Below are 25,000 nucleotides of genomic sequence, written 5' to 3'. Positions count from 1 at the left end.
ACAGTCACACAGTAAACATAACAGTCACACAGTAAACATAAGTCACACAGTAAACAGTCACACAGTAAACAGTCACACAGTAAACATAACAGTCACACAGTAAACAGTCACACAGCAAACAGTCACACAGTAAACATAACAGTCACACAGTAAACATAACAGTCACACAGTAAACATAACAGTCACACAGTAAACATAACAGTCACACAGTAAACAGTCACACAGCAAACAGTCACACAGTAAACATAACAGTCACACAGTAAACATAACAGTCACACAGTAAACATAACAGTCACACAGTAAACATAACAGTCACACAGTAAACAGTCACACAGCAAACAGTCACACAGTAAACATAACAGTCACACAGTAAACATAACAGTCACACAGTAAACATAACAGTCACACAGTAAACATAACAGTCACACAGTAAACAGTCACACAGCAAACAGTCACACAGTAAACATAACAGTCACACAGTAAACATAACAGTCACACAGTAAACATAACAGTCACACAGTAAACAGTCACACAGTAAACATAACAGTCACACAGTAAACATAACAGTCACACAGTAAACATAACAGTCACACAGTAAACATAAGAGTCACACAGTAAACATAACAGTCACACAGTAAACATAACAGTCACACAGTAAACAGTCACACAGTAAACAGTCACACAGTAAACAGTCACACAGTAAACAGTCACACAGTAAACATAACAGTCACACAGTAAACATAACAGTCACACAGTAAACATAACAGTCACACAGTAAACAGTCACACAGTAAACAGTCACACAGTAAACATAACAGTCACACAGTAAACAGTCACACAGTAAACAGTCACACAGTAAACAGTCACACAGTAAACAGTCACACAGTAAACAATCACACAGTAAACAGTAACACAGTAAACAGTCACACAGTAAACATAACAGTAACACAGTAAACAGTCACACAGTAAACAGTCACACAGTAAACATAACAGTCACACAGTAAACAGTCACACAGTAAACAGTCACACAGTAAACATAACAGTCACACAGTAAACAGTCACACAGTAAACAGTCACACAGTAAACAGTCACACAGTAAACAGTCACACAGTAAACAGTCACACAGTAAACATAACAGTCACACAGTAAACATAACAGTCACACAGTAAACATAACAGTCACACAGTAAACATAACAGTCACACAGTAAACATAACAGTCACACAGTAAACATAACAGTCACACAGTAAACATAACAGTCACACAGTAAACATAACAGTCACACAGTAAACAGTCACACAGTAAACAGTCACACAGTAAACAGTCACACAGTAAACATAACAGTCACACAGTAAACATAACAGTCACACAGTAAACATAACAGTCACACAGTAAACATAACAGTCACACAGTAAACAGTCACACAGTAAACAGTCACACAGTAAACATAACAGTCACACAGTAAACATAACAGTCACACAGTAAACATAACAGTCACACAGTAAACAGTCACACAGTAAACAGTCACACAGTAAACAGTCACACAGTAAACAGTCACACAGTAAACAGTCACACAGTAAACAGTCACACAGTAAACAGTCACACAGTAAACATAACAGTCACACAGTAAACAGTCACACAGTAAACAGTCACACAGTAAACATAAGTCACACAGTAAACAGTCACACAGTAAACAGTCACACAGTAAACAGTCACACAGTAAACATAACAGTCACACAGTAAACAGTCACACAGTAAACAGTCACACAGTAAACAGTCACACAGTCAACAGTCACACAGTCAACAGTCACACAGTAAACATAACAGTCACACAGTAAACAGTCACACAGTAAACATAACAGTCACACAGTAAACAGTCACACAGTCAACAGTCACACAGTCAACAGTCACACAGTAAACAGTCACACAGTAAACATAACAGTCACACAGTAAACAGTCACACAGTCAACAGTCACACAGTCAACAGTCACACAGTAAACAGTCACACAGTAAACATAACAGTCACACAGTAAACATAACAGTCACACAGTAAACATAACAGTCACACAGTAAACAGTCACACAGTAAACAGTCACACAGTAAACATAACAGTCACACAGTAAACAGTCACACAGTAAACAGTCACACAGTAAACAGTCACACAGTAAACAGTCACACAGTAAACAGTCACACAGTAAACATAACAGTCACACAGTAAACAGTCACACAGTAAACAGTCACACAGTAAACAGTCACACAGTAAACAGTCACACAGTAAACATAACAGTCACACAGTAAACAGTCACACAGTAAACAGTCACACAGTAAACAGTCACACAGTCAACAGTCACACAGTAAACAGTCACACAGTAAACATAACAGTCACACAGTAAACAGTCACACAGTCAACAGTCACACAGTCAACAGTCACACAGTAAACAGTCACACAGTAAACATAACAGTCACACAGTAAACAGTCACACAGTCAACAGTCACACAGTCAACAGTCACACAGTAAACAGTCACACAGTAAACATAACAGTCACACAGTAAACAGTCACACAGTAAACATAACAGTCACACAGTAAACAGTCACACAGTAAACAGTCACACAGTAAACAGTCACACAGTAAACAGTCACACAGTAAACATAACAGTCACACAGTAAACAGTCACACAGTAAACAGTCACACAGTCAACAGTCACACAGTCAACAGTCACACAGTAAACAGTCACACAGTAAACATAACAGTCACACAGTAATCAGTCACACAGTAAACAGTCACACAGTCAACAGTCACACAGTCAACAGTCACACAGTAAACAGTCACACAGTAAACATAACAGTCACACAGTAAACAGTCACACAGTAAACAGTCACACAGTAAACATAACAGTCACACAGTAAACAGTCACACAGTAAACAGTCACACAGTAAACAGTCACACAGTAAACATAACAGTCACACAGTAAACATAACAGTCACACAGTCAACAGTCACACAGTAAACAGTCACAGTAAACAGTCACACAGTAAACATAACAGTCACACAGTAAACATAACAGTCACACAGTCAACAGTCACACAGTAAACAGTCACACAGTAAACATAACAGTCACACAGTAAACAGTCACACAGTAAACATAACAGTCACACAGTCACACAGTAAACAGTCACACAGTAAACAGTTAGACAGTAAACAGTCACACAGTAAACATAACAGTCACACAGTAAACAGTCACACAGTAAACAGTCACACAGTAAACATAACAGTCACACAGTAAACAGTCACACAGTAAACATAACAGTCACACAGTAAACAGTCACACAGTAAACATAACAGTCACACAGTAAACAGTCACACAGTAAACATAACAGTCACACAGTAAACAGTCACACAGTAAACAGTCACACAGTAAACATAACAGTCACACAGTAAACAGTCACACAGTAAACATAACAGTCACACAGCAAACAGTCACACAGTAAACATAACAGTCACACAGTAAACATAACAGTCACACAGTAAACATAACAGTCACACAGTAAACAGTCACACAGTAAACAGTCACACAGTAAACAGTCACACAGTAAACATAACAGTCACACAGTAAACAGTCACACAGCAAACAGTCACACAGTAAACATAACAGTCACACAGTAAACATAACAGTCACACAGTAAACATAACAGTCACACAGTAAACATAACAGTCACACAGTAAACATAACAGTCACACAGTAAACATAACAGTCACACAGTAAACGGTCACACAGCAAACAGTCACACAGTAAACATAACAGTCACACAGTAAACAGTCACACAGTAAACATAACAGTCACACAGTAAACAGTCACACAGCAAACAGTCACACAGTAAACATAACAGTCACACAGTAAACATAACAGTCACACAGTAAACATAACAGTCACACAGTAAACGGTCACACAGTAAACAGTCACACAGTAAATAGTCACACAGTCAACATAACAGTCACACACACACACATATACATACATATATATATATATATATATATATATATATATATATATATATATATATATATATATATATATATATATATATATATATATATATATATATATATATATATATATATATACAAGGCAGTTGTGCTATGGGAGGTTGGCAGTATTGACATAGGGTATTTTTTGGGTACTTTGGTATCGTTGGTGTTGTGGCGATATAACTGCCAGTTTTTCTGGCAGTTAATAGCGTTTTGTGTGTTGTCTGTGTGGAAAAAAACTTGATTAAATCGGTAAAAACTGAAGTGTTTTTTTTCCCGTAGTTGTTAATACGTTGAATGATTTTGCAATGACGGAAGCGATTTAAAAGTTTATTGTTTCTTTTATTGTGTTCTGTGATTGTTAGAAGTTTGTTCTCTGATTGTTAGAACTTTGTTCTCTGATTGTTAGAACTTTGTTCTCTGTTAGAACTTTGTTCTCTGATTGTTAGAACTTTGTTCTCTGATTGTTAGAACTTTGTTCTCTGATTGTTAGAACTTTGTTCTCTGATTGTTAGAACTTTGTTCTCTGATTGTTTGAACTTTGTTCTCTGATTGTTAGAACTTTGTTCTCTGTTAGAACTTTGTTCTCTGATTGTTAGAACTTTGTTCTCTGATTGTTAGAACTTTGTTCTCTGATTGTTAGAACTTTGTTCTCTGATTGTTAGAACTTTGTTCTCTGTTAGAACTTTGTTCTCTGATTGTTAGAACTTTGTTCTCTGATTGTTAGAACTTTGTTCTCTGATTGTTAGAACTTTGTTCTCTGATTGTTAGAACTTTGTTCTCTGATTGTTTGAACTTTGTTCTCTGATTGTTAGAACTTTGTTCTCTGATTGTTTGAACTTTGTTCTCTGATTGTTAGAACTTTGTTGTGTGATTGTTAGAACTTTGTTCTCTGATTGTTTGAACTTTGTTCTCTGATTGTTTGAACTTTGTTCTCTGATTGTTAGAACTTTGTTGTGTGATTGTTAGAACTTTGTTCTCTGATTGTTTGAACTTTGTTCTCTGATTGTTAGAACTTTGTTCTCTGATTGTTAGAACTTTGTTCTCTGATTGTTAGAACTTTGTTCTCTGATTGTTAGAACTTTGTTCTCTGATTGTTAGAACTTTGTTCTCTGATTGTTAGAACTTTGTTCTCTGATTGTTAGAACTTTGTTCTGTGATTGTTAGAACTTTGTTCTCTGATTGTTAGAACTTTGTTCTGTGATTGTTAGAACTTTGTTCTCTGATTGTTAGAACTTTGTTCTCTGATTGTTAGAACTTTGTTCTCTGATTGTTAGAACTTTGTTCTCTGATTGTTAGAACTTTGTTCTCTGATTGTTTGAACTTTGTTCTCTGATTGTTAGAACTTTTTTCTCTGATTGTTAGAACTTTGTTCTCTGATTGTTAGAACTTTGTTCTCTGATTGTTAGAACTTTGTTCTCTGATTGTTAGAACTTTGTTCTCTGATTGTTAGAACTTTGTTCTCTGATTGTTAGAACTTTGTTCTCTGATTGTTAGAACTTTGTTCTGTGATTGTTAGAACTTTGTTCTGTGATTGTTAGAACTTTGTTCTGTGATTGTTAGAACTTTGTTCTCTGATTGTGAGAACTTTGTTCTCTGATTGTTAGAACTTTGTTCTCTGATTGTTTGAACTTTGTTCTGTGATTATTAGAACTTTGTTCTCTGATTGTTTGAACTTTGTTCTCTGATTGTTAGAACTTTGTTCTCTGATTGTTAGAACTTTGTTCTTTGATTGTTAGAACTTTGTTCTGTGATTTTTAGAACTTTGCTCTCTCATTGTTAGAACTTTGTTCTCTGATTGTTAGAACTTTGTTCTCTGATTGTTAGAACTTTGTTCTCTGATTGTTAGAACTTTGTTATCTGATTGTTAGAACTTTGTTCTCTGATTGTTAGAACTTTGTTCTCTGATTGTTTGAACTTTGTTCTCTGATTGTTAGAACTTTGTTCTCTGATTGTTAGAACTTTGTTCTCTGTTAGGACTTTGTTCTGTGATTGTTAGAACTTTGTCCTGTGATTGTTAGAACTTTGTTCTGTGATTGTTAGAACTTTGTTCTCTGATTGTTAGAACTTTGTTCTCTGATTGTTAGAACTTTGTTCTCTGATTGTTAGAACTTTGTTCTCTGATTGTTAGAACTTTGTTCTCTGATTGTTAGAACTTTGTTCTCTGATTGTTAGAACTTTGTTCTGTGGTTGTTAGAACTTTGTTCTGTGATTGTTAGAGCTTTGTTCTGTGATTGTTAGAACTTTGTTCTGTGATTGTTAGAACTTTGTTCTCTGATTGTTAGAACTTTGTTCTCTGATTGTTAGGACTTTGTTCTCTGATTGTTAGAACTTTGTTCTGTGATTGTTAGAACTTTGTTCTGTGATTGTTAGAACTTTGTTCTCTGTTAGAGCTTTGTTTTGTGATTGATAGAACTTTGTTCTCTGATTGTTAGAACTTTGTTCTCTGTTAGAACTTTGTTCTGTGATTGTTAGAACTTTGTTCTCTGTTAGAACTTTGTTCTGTGATTGTTAGAACTTTGTTCTGTGATTGTTAGAACTTTGTTCTGTGATTGTTAGAACTTTGTTCTGTGATTGTTAGAACTTTGTTCTGTGATTGTTAGAACTTTGTTCTCTGATTGTTAGAACTTTGTTCTCTGATTGTTAGAACTTTGTTCTCTGATTGTTAGAACTTTGTTCTGTGATTGTTAAAACTTTGTTCTCTGATTGTTAGAACTTTGTTCTGTGATTGATAGAACTTTGTTCTCTGTTAGAACTTTCTTCTGTGATTGTTAGAACTTTCTTCTGTGATTGTTAGAACTTTTTTCTGTGATTGTTAGAACTTTGTTCTGTGATTGTTAGAACTTTGTTCTCTGATTGTTAGAACTTTGTTCTGTGATTGTTAGAACTTTGTTCTCTGATTGTTAGAACTTTGTTCTGTTAATGTTAGAACTTTGTTCTGTGATTGTTAGAGCTTTGTTCTGTTAGAACTTTGTTCTGTGATTTTTAGAACTTTGTTCTCTGATTGTTAGAACTTTGTTCTCTGATTGTTAGAGCTTTGTTCTCTGTTAGAACTTTGTTCTGTGATTGTTAGAACTTTGTTCTCTGTTAGAGTTTTGTTCTGTGATTGTTAGAACTTTGTTGTGTGATTGTTAGAACTTTGTTCTCTGTTAGAACTTTGTTCTCTGATTGTTAGAACTTTGTTCTCTGTTAGAACTTTGTTCTGTGATTGTTAGAACTTTGTTCTGTGATTGTTAGAACTTTGTTCTCTGTTAGAACTTTGTTCTGTGATTGTTAGAACTTTGTTCTGTGATTGTTAGAACTTTGTTCTCTGATTGTTAGAACTTTATTCTCTGTTAGAACTTTGTTCTGTGATTGTTAGAACTTTGTTCTGTGATTGTTAGAACTTTGTTCTGTGATTGTTATAACTTTGTTCTCTGTTAGAACTTTGTTCTGTGATTGTTAGAACTTTGTTCTGTGATTGTTAGAACTTTGTTCTCTGATTGTTAGAACTTTGTTCTGTGATTGTTAGAACTTTGTTCAGTGTTGTGAAGGTTAGGGAACTTTGTTCAATGTTGTGATTATTAGAACTTTGTTCTCTGATTGTTAGAACTTTGTTCTCTTAATGTTAGAACTTTGTTCTCTGATTGTTAGAACTTTGTTCTGTTAATGTTAGAACTTTGTTCTATGATTGTTAGAACTTTGTTCTCTGATTGTTAGAACTTTGTTCTCTGATTGTTAGAACTTTGTTCTGTTAATGTTAGAACTTTGTTCAGTGTAGAGTCTTGATTAAAACTGTTAGTGCTGTTTTGTTCATTATTGTTAAATGAACAAGTTATGTTCCGTTGTTCAGTCTTGTATAACAGGTGAACATTATTCAGGAACGTTATGTTCTGACACAGGTGTTGTGATACAAGTGTTGTTATGTTCTGACACAGGTGTTTTGATACAAGTGTTGTTATGTTCTGACACAGGTGTTGTGATACAAGTGTTGTTATGTTCTGACACAGGTGTTGTGATACAAGTGTTGTTATGTTCTGACACAGGTGTTGTGATACAAGTGTTGTTATGCTCTGACACAGGTGTTGTGATACAAGTGTTGTTATGTTCTGACACAGGTGTTGTGATACAAGTGTTGTTAGGTTCTCACACAGGTGTTGTGACACAAGTGTTGTAATGTTCTGACACAGGTGTTGTGACACATGTGTTGTTATGTTCTGACACAGGTGTTGTGACACAAGTGTTGTTATGTTCTGACACAGGTGTTGTGACACAAGTGTTGTTATGTTCTGACACAGGTGTTGTGACACAAGTGTTGTTATGTTCTGACACAGGTGTTTTGACACAAGTGTTGTTATGTTCTGACACAGGTGTTGTGATACAAGTGTTATTATGTTCTGACACAGGTGTTGTGATACAAGTGTTGTTATGTTCTGACACAGGTGTTGTGACACAAGTGTTGTTATGTTCTGACACAGGTGTTGTGACACAAGTGTTGTTATGTTCTGACACAGGTGTTGTGACACAAGTGTTGTTATGTTCTGACACAGGTGTTGTGACACAAGTGTTGTTATGTTCTGACACAGGTGTTGTGACACAAGTGTTGTTATGTTCTGACACACGTGTTGTGATACAAGTGTTATTATGTTCTGACACAGGTGTTGTGATACAAGTGTTGTTATGTTCTGACACAGGTGTTGTGACACAAGTGTTGTTATGTTCTGACACAGGTGTTGTGACACAAGTGTTCTTATGTTCTGACACAGGTGTTGTCATAAGTGTTATGTTGACACAGGTGTTGTGACACAAGTGTTATATTCTGACACAGGTGTTGTGACAAATGTTATGTTCTGACACAGGTGTTGTGACACAAGTGTTATGTTCTGACACAGGTGTTGTGACACAAGTGTTATATTCTGACGCAGGTGTTGTGACACAAGTGTTATGTTCTGACACAGGTGTTGTGACACAAGTGTTGTTATGTTCTGACACAGGTGTTGTGACACAAGTGTTATATTCTGACACAGGTGTTGTGACACAAGTGTTATGTTCTGACACAGGTGTTCTGACACATGTGTTGTTATGTTCTGACACAGGTGTTGTTATGTTCTGACACAGGTATTGTTATGTTCTGACACAGGTGTTGTGACACAAGTGTTATGTTCTGACACAGGTGTTGTGACACAAGTGTTGTTATGTTCTGATACAGGTGTTGTGACACAAGTGTTGATATGTTCTGACACAGGTGTTGTGACACAAGTGTTGTTATGTTCTGACACAGGTGTTGTGACACCAGTGTTGTTATGTTCTGACAGGTGTTGTGACACAAGTGTTATGTTCTGACACAGGTGTTGTGACACAAGTGTTGTTATGTTCTGACACAGGTGTTGTGACAAGTGTTGTTATGTTCTGACACAGGTGTTGTGATACAAGTGTTGTTATGTTCTGACAGGTGTTGTGACAAGTGTTATGTTCTGACACAGGTGTTGTGACACAAGTGTTGTTATGTTCTGACACAGGTGTTGTGACACAAGTGTTATGTTCTGACACAGGTGTTGTGACACAAGTGTAGTTATCTTCTGACACAGGTGTTGTGACACAAGTGTTATGTTCTGACACAGGTGTTGTGACACAAGTGTAGTTATCTTCTGACACAGGTGTTGTGACACAAGTGTTGTTATGTTCTGGTGGTGGTAGTGGTGGTGGTAGTGGTAGTGGGTTGGGTTCTGTCCAACCTGCTTCCCAGGTTGACTAGAGTGAGAGAGAGAGAGAGAGAGAGAGCGCGAGTGAGAGAGAGAGAGAGAGAGAGAGAGAGAGAGAGAGAGAGAGAGAGAGAGAGAGAGAGAGAGAGAGAGAGAGTGACATTTAAGTGAACAGCAGTTTTGTACACACACACACACACACACACACACACACACACACACACACACACACACACACACACACACACACACACACACACACACACACACACACACACACACACACACACACAACACACAACACACACACACACACACACACACACACACACACACACACACACACACACACACACACACACACACACACACACACACACACACAACACACAACACACAACACACAACACACACATACACACACACGTACACACACACGTACACACACACGTACACACACACACACATGTAGGTGGGAATCAAGAAAGGTGGAACAGGATGCAGGAAGACTGACCTACTCACAGCTAAGCCTGCGGTCTGGGGACACCTTGCCAGGTCACAGACCAGACCAGACCAGAAACCTCCAGGTTGCTGATGATGTTATCAACCAGGCTGTTACTGCTGCACATCTTCCTCCCCTTCCCCTCTCCTCCCTCACCCTCTGTTAGGAGGGGAGCTTCTTGCACGCTTCACATCAACCTTACAAAAAATCTCACCTGTGTACCTTGTACCTGGTACCTCCTTGTACCCCAAGGTGCGTTTGTCGGTAAAGTGGTACAGATACACGGTACTGCTGTTTACTGTGTCAGGTGTGGTACACGGTACTGCTGTTTACTGTGTCAGGTGTGGTACACGGCACTGCTGTTTACTGTGTCAGGTGTGGTACACGGTACTGCTGTTTACTGTGTCAGGTGTGGTACACGGTACTGCTGTTTACTGTGTCAGGTGTGGTACACGGTACTGCTGTTTACTGTGTCAGGTGTGGTACACGGTACTGCTGTTTACTGTGTCAGGTGTGGTACACGGCACTGTTGTTTGTGTCAGGTGTGGTACACGGTACTGCTGTTTACTGTGTCAGGTGTGGTACACGGCACTGTTGTTTGTGTCAGGTGTGGTACACGGTACTGCTGTTTACTGTGTCAGGTGTGGTACACGGCACTGTTGTTTGTGTCAGGTGTGGTACACGGTACTGTTTACTGTGTCAGGTGTGGTACACGGCACTGTTGTTTGTGTCAGGTGTGGTACACGGTACTGTTTACTGTGTCAGGTGTGGTACACGGCACTGTTGTTTGTGTCAGGTGTGGTACACGGTACTGTTGTTTACTGTGTCAGGTGTGGTACACGGTACTGTTGTTTACTGTGTCAGGTGTGGTACACGGTACTGTTTACTTGTCAGGTGTGGTACACGGTACTGCTGTTTACTGTGTCAGGTGTGGTACACGGTACTGTTTACTTGTCAGGTGTGGTACACGGTACTGCTGTTTACTGTGTCAGGTGTGGTACACGGTACTGTTTACTGTGTCAGGTGTGGTACACGGTACTGTTGTTTACTGTGTCCGGTGTGGTACACGGTACTGTTGTTTGTGTCAGGTGTGGTACACGGTACTGTTGTTTACTGTTTACTGTGGTAGTAGGTGTATGGTGACCAACACCCAGGTACCTACTTACTGCTAGGTGAACAGTGGTAGTAGGTGTATGGTGACCAACACCCAGGTACCTACTTACTGCTAGGTGAACAGTGGTAGTAGGTGTATGGTGACCAATACCCAGGTACCTACTTACTGCTAGGTGAACAGTGGCAGCAGGAGTAAACTTGCCCATACGACTGGACTAACCTGGTAATCGAACCCGTGTGTCTTAGGTTGTGGAGCAGATGGTCTCCCACTGGGTTCCAGGAGACGCCAACATTAATGGCTGTAACACTGACCTAAGCTGACATTTAGGAGTCATGAACACGTCAAGAAACACACGTTAATAACTACCATGGTGCATATAGCGGCGAGTTGTGGAACTGGGTGGTGATTGTGGCCCAGGGTGGTGATTGTGGCCCAGGGTGGTGATTGTGGCCCAGGGTTGTGATTGTGGCCCAGTGTGGTGATTGTGGCCCAGGGTGGTGATTGTGGCCCAGGGTGGTGATTGTGGCCCAGGGTGGTGATTGTGGCCCAGGGTGGTGATTGGCTCAGGGTGGTGATTGTGGTCCAGTGTGGTGATTGTGGCTTGTGGTGATTGTGGCTCAGGGTGGTGATTGTGGCCCAGTGTGGTGATTGTGGCTTGTGGTGATTGTGACCCAGTGTGGTGATTGGCTCAGGGTGGTGATTGTGGTCCAGTGTGGTGATTGTGGCTTGTGGTGATTGTGGCTCAGGGTGGTGATTGTGGTCCAATGTGGTGATTGTGGCTTGTGGTGATTGTGACCCAGTGTGGTGATTGTGGCCCAGGGTGGTGATTGTGGCCCAGGGTGGTGATTGTGGCCCAGGGTGGTGACTGTGGCCCAGTGTGGTGATTGTGGCCCAGTGTGGTGATTGTGGCCCAGAGTGGTGGTTGTGGCCCAGTGTGGTGATTGTGACCCAGTGTGGTGATTGTGGCCCAGGGTGGTGATTGTGGCCCAGGGTGGTGATTGTGGCCCAGGGTGGTGACTGTGGCCCAGTGTGGTGGTTGTGGCCCAGTGTGGTGATTGTGACCCAGGGTGGTGGTTGTGGCCCAGTGTGGTGGTTGTGGCCCAGAGTTGTGGTTGTGGCCCAGTGTGGTGATTGTGACCCAGGGTGATGAGTGTATCCCAGGGTGGTGAGTGTGGCCCAGGGTGGTGAGTGTGGCCCAGGGTGGTGATTGTGGCCCAGGGTGTTGAGTGTGGCCCAGGGTGGTGAGTGTGGCCCAGGGTGGTGAGTGTATCCCTGGGTGGTGAGTGTGGCCCAGGGTGGTGAGTGTGGCCCAGGGTGGTGATTGTGGCCCAGGGTGGTGAGTGTGGCCCAGGGTGGTGAGTTTATCCCAGGGTGGTGAGTGTGGCCCCAGGTGGTGAGTGTATCCCAGGGTAGTGAGTGTGGCCCAGGGTGGTGAGTGCATCCCAGGGTGGTGAGTGTGGCCCAGGGTGGTGAGTGTGGCCCAGGGTAGTGATTGTGGCCCAGGGTGGTGAGTGTGGCCCAGGGTGGTGAGTGTGGCCCAGGGTGGTGAGTGTATCCCAGGGTGGTGAGTGTGGCCCAGGGTGGCGAGTGTATCCCAGGGTGGTGAGTGTGGCCCAGGGTGGTGAGTGTATCCCAGGGTGGTGAGTGTGGCCCAGGGTGGTGAGTGTGGCCCAGGGTGGCGAGTGTATCCCAGGGTGGTGAGTGTATCCCAGGGTAGTGAGTGTGGCCGAGTGTGGTGACTGTGGCCCAGGGTGGTGAGTGTGGCCCAGTGTGGTGACTGTGGCCCAGTGTGGTGAGTGTGGCGCAGTGTGGTGACTGTGGCCCAGTGTGGTGACTGTGGCCCAGGGTGGTGACTGTGGCCCAGGGTGGTGACTGTGGCCCAGTGTGGTGACTGTGGCCCAGGGTGGTGACTGTGGCCCAGGGTGGTGACTGTGGCCCAGGGTGGTGACTGGGGCCCAGGGTGGTGACTGTGGCCCAGGGTGGTGACTGTGGCCCAGTGTGGTGAGTGTGGCCCATTGTGGTGACTGTGGCCCAGTGTGGTGACTGTGGCCCAGGGTGGTGACTGTGGCTCAGGGTGGTGACTGTGGCCCAGTGTGGTGACTGTGGCCCAGGGTGGTGACTGTGGCCCAGGGTGGTGACTGTGGCCCAGGGTGGTGACTGTGGCCCAGGGTGGTGACTGGGGCCCAGGGTGGTGACTGGGGCCCAGGGTGGTGACTGTGGCCCAGGGTGGTGAGTGTGGCCCAGTGTGGTGACTGTGGCCCAGTGTGGTGAGTGTGGCCCAGTGTGGTGACTGTGGCCCAGTGTGGTGACTGTGGCCCAGTGTGGTGACTGTGGCCCAGTGTGGTGACTGGGGCCCAGGGTGGTGACTGTGGCCCAGGGTTATGACTGTGGCCCAGGGTGGTGACTGTGGCCCAGTGTGGTGAGTGTGGCCCAGTGTGGTGACTGTGGCCCAGTGTGGTGACTGTGGCCCAGTGTGGTGAGTGTGGCCCAGTGTGGTGACTGTGGCCCAGGGTGGTGACTGTGGCCCAGTGTGGTGAGTGTGGCCCAGTGTGGTGACTGTGGCCCAGTGTGGTGACTGTGGCCCAGGGTGGTGACTGTGGCCCAGGGTGGTGACTGTGGCCCAGTGTGGTGAGTGTGGCCCAGTGTGGTGACTGTGGCCCAGTGTGGTGAGTGTGGCCCAGGGTGGTGACTGTGGCCCAGTGTGGTGACTGTGGCCCAGTGTGGTGACTGTGGCCCAGGGTGGTGACTGTGGCCCAGTGTAGTGACTGTGGCCCAGGGTGGTGACTGTGGCCCAGGGGGGTGACTGTGGCCCAGGGTGGTGACTGTGGCCCAGGGTGGTGACTGTGGCCCAGGGGGGTGACTGTGGCCCAGGGTGGTGACTGTGGCCCAGGGGGGTGACTGTGGCCCAGGGTGGTGACTGTGGCCCAGGGTGGTGACTGTGGCCCAGGGGGGTGACTGTGGCCCAGTGTGGTGACTGTGGCCCAGGGGGGTGACTGTGGCCCAGGGTGGTGACTGTGGCCCAGGGGGGTGACTGTGGCCCAGGGTGGTGACTGTGGCCCAGGGTGGTGACTGTGGCCCAGGGTGGTGACTGTGGCCCAGGGTGGTGACTGTGGCCCAGGGGGGTGACTGTGGCCCAGGGTGGTGACTGTGGCCCAGGGGGGTGACTGTGGCCCAGGGTGGTGACTGTGGCCCAGGGTGGTGACTGTGGCCCAGGGGGGTGACTGTGGCCCAGTGTGGTGACTGTGGCCCAGGGGGGTGACTGTGGCCCAGGGTGGTGACTGTGGCCCAGGGTGGTGTGACTGTGCCCCAGGGTGGTGACTGTGGCCCAGGGTGGTGACTGTGGCCCAGGGTGGTGACTGTGGCCCAGGGTGGTGACTGTGGCCCAGGGTGGTGACTGTGGCCCAGGGTGGTGACTGTGGCCCAGTGTGGTGACTGTGGCCCAGGGGGGTGACTGTGGCCCAGGGTGGTGACTGTGGCCCAGGGGGGTGACTGTGGCCCAGGGTGGTGACTGTGGCCCAGGGTGGTGACTGTGGCCCAGGGTGGTGACTGTGGCCCAGTGTGGTGACTGTGGCCCAGGGTGGTGACTGTGGCCCAGGGTGGTGACTGTGGCCCAGGGTGGTGACTGTGGCCCAGGGTGGTGACTGTGGCCCAGGGTGGTGACTGTGGCCCAGGGTGGTGAGTGTGGCCCAGGGTGGTGACTGTGGCCCAGGGTGGTGACTGTGGCCCAGGGTGGTGACTGTGGCCCAGGGTGGTGACTGTGGCCCAGTGTGGTGAGTGTGGCCCAGTGTGGTGACTGTGGCCCAGTGTGGTGACTGTGGCCCAGGGTGGTGACTGTGGCCCAGGGTGGTGACTGTGGCCCAGGGTGGTGACTGTGGCCCAGGGTGGTGACTGTGGCCCAGGGTGGTGACTGTGGCCCAGGGTGGTGACTGTGGCCCAGGGTGGTGACTGTGGCCCAGTGTGGTGACTGTGGCCCAGGGGGGTGACTGTGGCCCAGGGTGGTGACTGTGGCCCAGGGTGGTGACTGTGGCCCAGGGTGGTGACTGTGGCCCAGGGGGGTGACTGTGGCCCAGGGGGGTGACTGTGGCCCAGGGGGGTGACTGTGGCCCAGGGTGGTGACTGGGGCCCAGGGTGGTGACTGTGGCCCAGGGTGGTGACTGTGGCCCAGGGTGGTGACTGTGGCCCAGGGTGGTGACTGTGGCCCAGGGTGGTGACTGTGGCCCAGGGTGGTGACTGTGGCCCAGGGTGGTGACTGTGGCCCAGGGTGGTGACTGTGGCCCAGGGTGGTGACTGGGGCCCAGGGTGGTGACTGTGGCCCAGGGTGGTGACTGTGGCCCAGGGTGGTGACTGTGGCCCAGGGTGGTGACTGTGGCCCAGGGTGGTGACTGTGGCCCAGGGTGGTGACTGTGGCCCAGGGTGGTGACTGTGGCCCAGGGTGGTGACTGTGGCCCAGGGTGGTGACTGGGGCCCAGGGTGGTGACTGTGGCCCAGGGTGGTGACTGTGGCCCAGGGTGGTGACTGTGGCCCAGGGTGGTGACTGTGGCCCAGGGTGGTGACTGTGGCCCAGGGTGGTGACCTAACTTAGTGTTGCAGACTTTGTCACCTTCACCTGCACTACCATACTTGTCACCTTCACCTGCACTACCATACTTGTCACCTTCACCTGCACTACCATACTTGTCACCTTCACCTGCACTACCATACTTGTCACCTTCACCTGCACTACCATACTTGTCACCTTCACCTGCACTACCATACTTGTCACCTTCACCTGCACTACCATACTTGTCACCTTCACCTGCACTACCATACTTGTCACCTTCACCTGCACTACCATACTTGTCACCTTCACCTGCACTACCATACTTGTCACCTTCACCTACACTACCATACTTGTCACCTTCACCTGCACTACCATACTTGTCACCTTCACCTACACTACGATACTTGTCACCTTCACCTGCACTACCATACTTGTCACCTTCACCTACACTACCATACTTGTCACCTACACTACCATACTTGTCACCTACACTATCATACTTGTCACCTACACTACCATACTTGTCACCTACACTACCATACTTGTCACCTACACTACCATACTTGTCACCTACACTATCATACTTGTCACCTACACTATCATACTTGTCACCTACACTACCATACTTGTCACCTACACTACCATACTTGTAGCCTACACTACCATACTTGTCACCTACACTATCATACTTGTCACCTACACTATCATGCGTCACCTACACTACCATACTTGTCACCTACACTATCATACTTGTCACCTACTCTACCATACTTGTCACCTACACTACCATACTTGTCACCTACACTATCATACTTGTCACCTACACTACCATACTTGTCACCTACACTACCATACTTGTCACCTACACTACCATACTTGTCACCTACACTACCATACTTGTCACCTACACTATCATACTTGTCACCTACACTACCATACTTGTCACCTACACTACCATACTTGTAGCCTACACTACCATACTTGTCACCTACACTACCATACTTGTCACCTACACTACCATACTTATCACCTACACTACCATACTTGTCACCTACACTACCATACTTATCACCTACACTACCATACTTGTCACCTACACTACCATACTTGTCACCTACACTATCATACTTGTCACCTACACTATCATACTTGTCACCTACACTACCATACTTGTCACCTACACTACCATACTTGTCACCTACACTACCATACTTGTCACCTACACTACCATACTTGTCACCTACACTATCATACTTGTCACCTACACTACCATACTTGTCACCTACACTACCATACTTGTCACCTACACTATCATACTTGTCACTTTACACTATCATACTTGTCACCTACACTACCATACTTGTCACCTACACTATCATACTTGTCACCTACACTACCATACTTGTCACCTACACTACCATACTTGTCACCTACACTACCATACTTGTCACCTACACTACCATACTTGTCACCTACACTATCATACTTGTCACCTACACTATCATACGTCACCTACACTACCATACTTGTCACCTACACTACCATACTTGTCACCTACACTACCATACTTGTCACCTACACTATCATACTTGTCACCTACACTATCATACTTGTCACCTACACTACCATACTTGTCACCTACACTACCATACTTGTCACCTACACTACCATACTTATCACCTACACTACCATACTTGTCACCTACACTACCATACTTGTCACCTACACTACCATACTTATCACCTACACTACCATACTTGTCACCTACACTACCATACTTGTCACCTACACTATCATACTTGTCACCTACACTATCATACGTCACCTACACTACCATACTTATCACCTACACTATCATACACTACCATACTTGTCACCTACACTACCATACTTGTCACCTACACTATCATACTTGTCACCTACACTACCATACTTGTCACCTACACTACCATACTTGTCACCTACACTACCATACTTGTCACCTACAGTACCATACTTGTCACCTACCCTACATACTTGTCACCTACACTATCATACTTGTCACCTACACTACCATACTTGTCACCTACACTACCATACTTGTCACCTACACTACCATACTTGTCACCTACACTATCATACTTGTCACCTACCCTACATACTTGTCTACTACACTATCATACTTGTCACCTACACTACCATACTTGTCACCTACACTACCATACTTGTCACCTACACTACCATACTTGTCACCTACACTACCATACTTGTCACCTACACTACCATACTTGTCACCTACACTACCATACTTGTCACCTACACTACCATACTTGTCACCTACACTACCATACTTGTCACCTACCCTACATACTTGTCACCTACACTATCATACTTGTCACCTACACTACCATACTTGTCACCTACACTACCATACTTGTCACCTACACTACCATACTTGTCACCTACACTACCATACTTGTCACCTACCCTACATACTTGTCACCTACACTATCATACTTGTCACCTACACTACCATACTTGTCACCTACACTACCATACTTGTCACCTACACTACCATACTTGTCACCTACACTACCATACTTGTCACCTACCCTACATACTTGTCACCTACACTATCATACTTGTCACCTACACTACCATACTTGTCACCTACACTACCATACTTGTCACCTACACTACCATACTTGTCACCTACACTACCATACTTGTCACCTACACTATCATACTTGTCACCTACCCTACATACTTGTCACCTACCCTACATACTTGTCACCTACACTACCATACTTGTCACCTACACTACCATACTTGTCACCTACACTACCATACTTGTCACCTACACTACCATACTTGTCACCTACACTACCATACTTGTAACCTACACTACCATACTTGTCACCTACACTACCATACTTGTCACCTACACTACCATACTTGTCACCTACACTACCATACTTGTCACCTACACTATCATACTTGTCACCTACACTACCATACTTGTAACCTACACTACCATACTTGTCACCTACACTACCATACTTGTCACCTACACTACCATACTTGTCACCTACACTACCATACTTGTCACCTACACTACCATACTTGTCACCTACACTACCATACTTGTCACCTACACTACCATACTTGTCACCTACACTACCATACTTGTCACCTACACTACCACACTTGTCACGTACACTACCATACTTGTAGCCTACACTACCATACTTGTCACCTACCCTACATACTTGTCACCTACACTATCATACTTGTCACCTACACTACCATACTTGTCACCTACACTACCATACTTGTCACCTTCACTTAACGGCTTTACCATTAAAAGTTCAGTTTTTTCTGGGCATCTGAACGTTCGTATATCGGATATTTCTCATTGTTGTGGCCGTCTGTCTGATGTTTCGCCCGGTTCCTTTTTTTTATCGTCTTCCACATCAATGTGGATGTTGTAATTTCGTTTTGGTAATTGACGAGGGGGGGGGAGGGGGGGGGGGGGGTTGTGGTGGTGGTGATTTGAGATGCTGTTGTTGTCGTTGTATCTGTTGTTGGAGTTTGTGGTGGCGCTGTTGTTGGAGTTTGTGGTGGCGCTGTTGTTGGAGTTTGTGGTAGAGCTGTTGTTGGAGTTTGTGGTAGAGCTGTTGTTGGAGTTTGTGGTGGCGCTGTTGTTGGAGTTTGTGGTAGAGCTGTTGTTGGAGTTTGTGGTAGAGCTGTTGTTGGAGTTTGTGGTGGCGCTGTTGTTGGAGTTTGTGGTAGCGCTGTTGTTGGAGTTTGTGGTGGCGCTGTTGTTGGAGTTTGTGGTGGCGCTGTTGTTGGAGTTTGTGGTGGCGCTGTTGTTGGAGTTTGTGGTGGCGCTGTTGTTGGAGTTTGTGGTAGCGCTGTTGTTGGAGTTTGTGGTGGCGCTGTTGTTGGAGTTTGTGGTAGCGCTGTTGTTGGAGTTTGTGGTAGAGCTGTTGTTGGAGTTTGTGGTAGCGCTGTTGTTGGAGTTTGTGGTAGCGCTGTTGTTGGAGTTTGTGGTAGCGCTGTTGTTGGAGTTTGTGGTGGCGCTGTTGTTGGAGTTTGTGGTAGCGCTGTTGTTGGAGTTTGTGGTGGCGCTGTTGTTGGAGTTTGTGGTAGCGCTGTTGTTGGAGTTTGTGGTAGAGCTGTTGTTGGAGTTTGTGGTAGCGCTGTTGTTGGAGTTTGTGCTAGCGCTGTTGTTGGAGTTTGTGGTAGCGCTGTTGTTGGAGTTTGTGGTGGCGCTGTTGTTGGAGTTTGTGGTGGCGCTGTTGTTGCAGTTTGTGGTAGAGCTGTTGTTGGAGTTTGTGGTGGCGCTGTTGTTGGAGTTTGTGGTAGCGCTGTTGTTGGAGTTTGTGGTGGCGCTGTTGTTGGAGTTTGTGGTGGCCCTGTTGTTGGAGTTTGTGGTGGCGCTGTTGTTGGAGTTTGTGGTGGCGCTGTTGTTGGAGTTTGTGGTAGCGCTGTTGTTGGAGTTTGTGGTAGCGCTGTTGTTGGAGTTTGTGGTAGCGCTGTTGTTGGAGTTTGTGGTAGCGCTGTTGTTGGAGTTTGTGGTAGCGCTGTTGTTGGAGTTTGTGGTGGCGCTGTTGTTGGAGTTTGTGGTAGCGCTGTTGTTGGAGTTTGTGGTAGCGCTGTTGTTGGAGTTTGTGGTGGCGCTGTTGTTGGAGTTTGTGGTGGCGCTGTTGTTGGAGTTTGTGGTGGCGCTGTTGTTGGAGTTTGTGGTGGCGCTGTTGTTGGAGTTTGTGGTGGCGCTGTTGTTGGAGTTTGTGGTAGCGCTGTTGTTGGAGTTTTTGTTGTTGTTTTTCTTAGTTTTAGTTAAGAAATATTTCAAGAGAGATTTCGGAATTAAAACTGACGTCTTCAGTGATTTGAAAGGTGGTCATTCTATAAGTCTTGGTATAAGGTGGTCAGTCCCTCAGCCTTGATATATGGTCAGTACCTCAGCCTTGATATATGGTCAGTACCTCAGCCTTGATATATGGTCAGTCCCTCAGCCTTGATATATGGTCAGTACCTCAGCCTTGATATATGGTCAGTCCCTCAGCCTTGATATATGGTCAGTACCTCAGCCTTGATATATGGTCAGTCCCTCAGCCTTGATATATGGTCAGTCCCTCAGCCTTGATATATGGTCAGTACCTCAGCCTTGATATATGGTCAGTACCTCAGCCTTGATATATGGTCAGTACCTCAGCCTTGATATATGGTCAGTACCTCAGCCTTGATATATGGTCAGTACCTCAGCCTTGATATATGGTCAGTACCTCAGCCTTGATATATGGTCAGTACCTCAGCCTTGATATATGGTCAGTACCTCAGCCTTGATAGGTGGTCAATACCTCAGCCTTGATAGGTAGTCAGTCCCTCAGCCTTGATAGAAGAGGGTCAGTCCCTCAGCCTTGATAGAAGAGGGTCAGTCCCTCAGCCTTGATAGAAGAGGGTCAGTCCCTCAGCCTTGATAGAAGATGGTCAGTCCCTCAGCCTTGATAGAAGAGGGTCAGTCCCTCAGCCTTGATAGAAGAGGGTCAGTCCCTCAGTCGCTTATAACAGGAAATTCTGGTATGACTGGCATGATGGGCAGGGTCGTTTAACTGTGATGTAAATAGCGTCATCAATGAACAATATTGGAATCAACGTTTGGTGTCGTCTCCTCGCCTGCAGCAGCAGTCGTTACTAGAACGACAGCTCCTGCACCCTCTTCCTGCTTATACTGAGAGATTCAGGCTCTAAATCCTGGTCTAAGAGGGATAAATATCCTCTTGTAACATGGTAGAAGAGACCTGGAATATCCAGGCTCTAAATCCTGGTGCAAGAGAGAGAAATACTCTCCTGAAGACTGTTGGAACCTTCTCTTAAGGTTCACGAGAACCCTTCATAGTCTGACTCAACCGGTTCTACCAGCCACGTTTTTTTTTCTTCCCACTGACCTTTACTCCTCCGAGATGGTATTTAACCATTAGAAATCAGGCGGAGAGTGTTGTGGGTGCAGGCAAAAAGTGGACGTTGGGGTGACCCTAAGGGGTGGGGAGGTGGGGGAAGTGGGAGGTTACTGGAGAGGTTTACACGGGATAGAGAATAGAGCTAAGTGCTCTAACCTGCAGAGTAAGTAGGCTTATTTAGGCGCAAGTACACACAAGTGTACTTATTTCCTTTGGGAATGTCAGTACCCACACGCTGATAATAAATGCTTGAAGACAAGTGAATTTGCATCTTAAACACGTTTTTTCAAGGCTGGGAAAGGAGTGAAGCGAGGTTGATGACGCTCTTTATAGAGCCAAACGTGTGCTGGGGATCTGTGGGTATTGTATTTTATACTAGACAGTGAGGGTGTCAGATTGTACTGTAGAGTAGACACTAAGGATGTCAGATTGTACTCTGTACTAGACACAGAAGGTATCAGATTGTACTCTGTACTAGACAGAAGCTATCAGATTGTACTCTGTATTAGACAAAAGCTATTAGATTGTACTCTGTACTAGACAGAAGCTATCAGATTGTACTCTGTATTAGACAAAAGCTATCAGATTGTACTTTATACTAGACAAAAGCTATCACATGTATGCCAGGGATGGGGTTCACTTATCTAGGTCTGGGGTGGGAGCACTGGCAACGGCAGTGGAGGGAGCAGTTAGGACTTTAAACTAGGAATAGATAGTGGTATGGGTTTTAGCGAGAACACAGTGAAGTCCCAGCGTAGTAATACTATGAGTTCTAAGAGAACTAGTAATAGGCAAAGTGAGGTGGATATTGGAAAGTCAGTGACACTAGGCGATAAGGACAATGATAGGTTTAGTTGTAAAACTGAAATGAGCAGGAAGGGTAAAGAAAAAGTGGGGTTATTAATTAGGAATAAGATGGACGAGTTGAGATTAGTTGCTAGTGCAGGTAATATTGATGTATTTGCCATTACTGAGACGTGGTTTAATTCAAAAAGTCGGGACATGCCTGCGGAATGTCACATTCAGGGTTTTAAATTGTTCCAAGTAGATAGAAGTATCGGGAAGGGGGGTGGGGTGGCATTGTATGTCCGAGATCGCTTGAACTGTTGCAGAAAAACGGGTATTAAGTCTGAAGTAACACATACAGAGTCTGTTTGGATAGAATTTTCAGAGGGGCATAAAAAATTGATTTTAGGTGTGATATACCGTCCCCCGAACTTAGATAGGGACCAAGGGAGACTACTATGGGAGGAAATTGTTAAGGCCACAAGGCACGATAATGTAGTAATTCTAGGAGACTTTAACACTGGATGTTACATTCCAGCATAAGTACTGGAGGAACCAGTGTTGCTAGAGCCACTGGTGTGTTCTGACCGTGTTGCTAGAGCCACTGGTGTGTTCTGACCGTGTTGCTAGAGCCACTGGTGTGTTCTGACCGTGTTGCTAGAGCCACTGGCGTGTTCTGACCGTGTTGCTAGAGCCACTGGTGTGTTCTGACCGTGTTGCTAGAGCCACTGGTGTGTTCTGACCGTGTTGCTAGAGCCACTGGTGTGTTCTGACCGTGTTGCTAGAGCCACTGGCGTGTTCTGACCGTGTTGCTAGAGCCACTGGTGTGTTCTGACCGTGTTGCTAGAGCCACTGGTGTGTTCTGACCGTGTTGCTAGAGCCACTGGTGTGTTCTGACCGTGTTGCTAGAGCCACTGGCGTGTTCTGACCGTGTTGCTAGAGCCACTGGTGTGTTCTGACCGTGTTGCTAGAGCCACTGGTGTGTTCTGACCGTGTTGCTAGAGCCACTGGTGTGTTCTGACCGTGTTGCTAGAGCCACTGGCGTGTTCTGACCGTGTTGCTAGAGCCACTGGTGTGTTCTGACCGTGTTGCTAGAGCCACTGGTGTGTTCTAACCGTGTTGCTAGAGCCACTGGTGTGTTCTGACCGTGTTGCTAGAGCCACTGGTGTGTTCTGACACCTGTTAATACTCGCATATACCACAAGTCACCAGGGTACGTACAGACTGCAGTTTATCGTCTTTTACACGTGAGTAGGCCGTTTTGCGTTTTTTTCTGCCTTGGCACAATGGTTGAGTGTGGGGTATGTGTACTTGTGTACGTATTAACGTACGGTATAATTCACATTAGCGATACGAGTTTATTAGTATGATGTCAGTGGAACGCCTTCCATCTAAAAAAAAAAAAGGTAAGATCTCTGATGTGATGAATGGTTTGAAAAACCGACAAGTTGAAGATTGAGACACTTATGCAGCATATGGGAATCTTTATTCAGGAAACGTTTCGCCACACAGTGGCTTCATCAGTCCAATACATTCTACAAGATTGATGGACTGAACACATCGACTCCAGGTTGAGGGACTGATTACCTCATTCTCCTCCTCTCCTTACGCCTTCCTCTTTGTATTGGACTGATGAAGCCACTGTGTGGCGAAACGTTTCCTGAATAAAGATTCCCATATGCTGCATAAGTGTCTCAATCTTCAAGATCTCTGATGTTAAAGACGTAGGTTATCCTGGGCGGATGGTAATAGTTCAATGTTCTGGAATCTCCACCACTTAGTTGGAGCACCACAAGTAGACTAAGGGCCGGTGGTAGTCTAATAATGTTACTAAGTCCACTTAACAAATATCTTACTGCTTTATCTGGCGTCTACCCTGGATGACCACGCCAGGAACACAGCTGGTAATAAGAAGATCTAAACAGGTTACCAACGGTTATGTTAATATAATATTTAAGTATGAAAAAGGTGTGGTAACTGCCAAAATCATTACTGGTAACCAGTCAGGAACTATCTTCAGATAGTTCCTGACTATGGAGCTGAACTTCTCCAGGCTGAGGGACTGATAATCTCAAATTCTACGACTTCAAGGGTGATGGACTGATTACATCGTCTTCACATCTCTACTGTTCCTGCCTACTTTCTGTATTCGACTGAAGAAGCCTACTGTGTAGGCGAAACGTTTCGAAATAAAGTTGCCTAACTGTTGGTTTAGAAAGACACGTAAGCAAACACTATGACATATTTATTAGAAAACGTTTCGGTCCTGGGACCTTGATCACTTCTAAGGTCCCAGGACCGAAACGTTTTCTAATAAATATGTCATAGTGTTTACTTACGTGTCGTTAGGTAAGACACATATGCAACAGTTAGACAACTTTATTCCGAAACGTTTCGCCTACAC

The 25,000-nt window shown here is 45.2% G+C and overlaps 1 protein-coding gene across 10 annotated transcripts in view; it reads left to right on the top strand.

The window, feature by feature from the left end:
• The window catches only part of nab (NGFI-A-binding protein homolog), a 1,330,987-nt gene that overhangs the window by 538,731 nt on the left and 767,256 nt on the right, over positions 1-25,000 (top strand). The gene's annotated exons all lie outside the window — the stretch shown is intronic.

Source organism: Cherax quadricarinatus, chromosome 96 (assembly GCF_038502225.1).
Source record: "Cherax quadricarinatus isolate ZL_2023a chromosome 96, ASM3850222v1, whole genome shotgun sequence".
NCBI classification, from domain to species: Eukaryota; Metazoa; Arthropoda; class Malacostraca; order Decapoda; family Parastacidae; genus Cherax; species Cherax quadricarinatus.
Note: the sequence above shows the minus strand (reverse complement) of the source record. Positions and strands in the feature narration are given on the sequence as shown.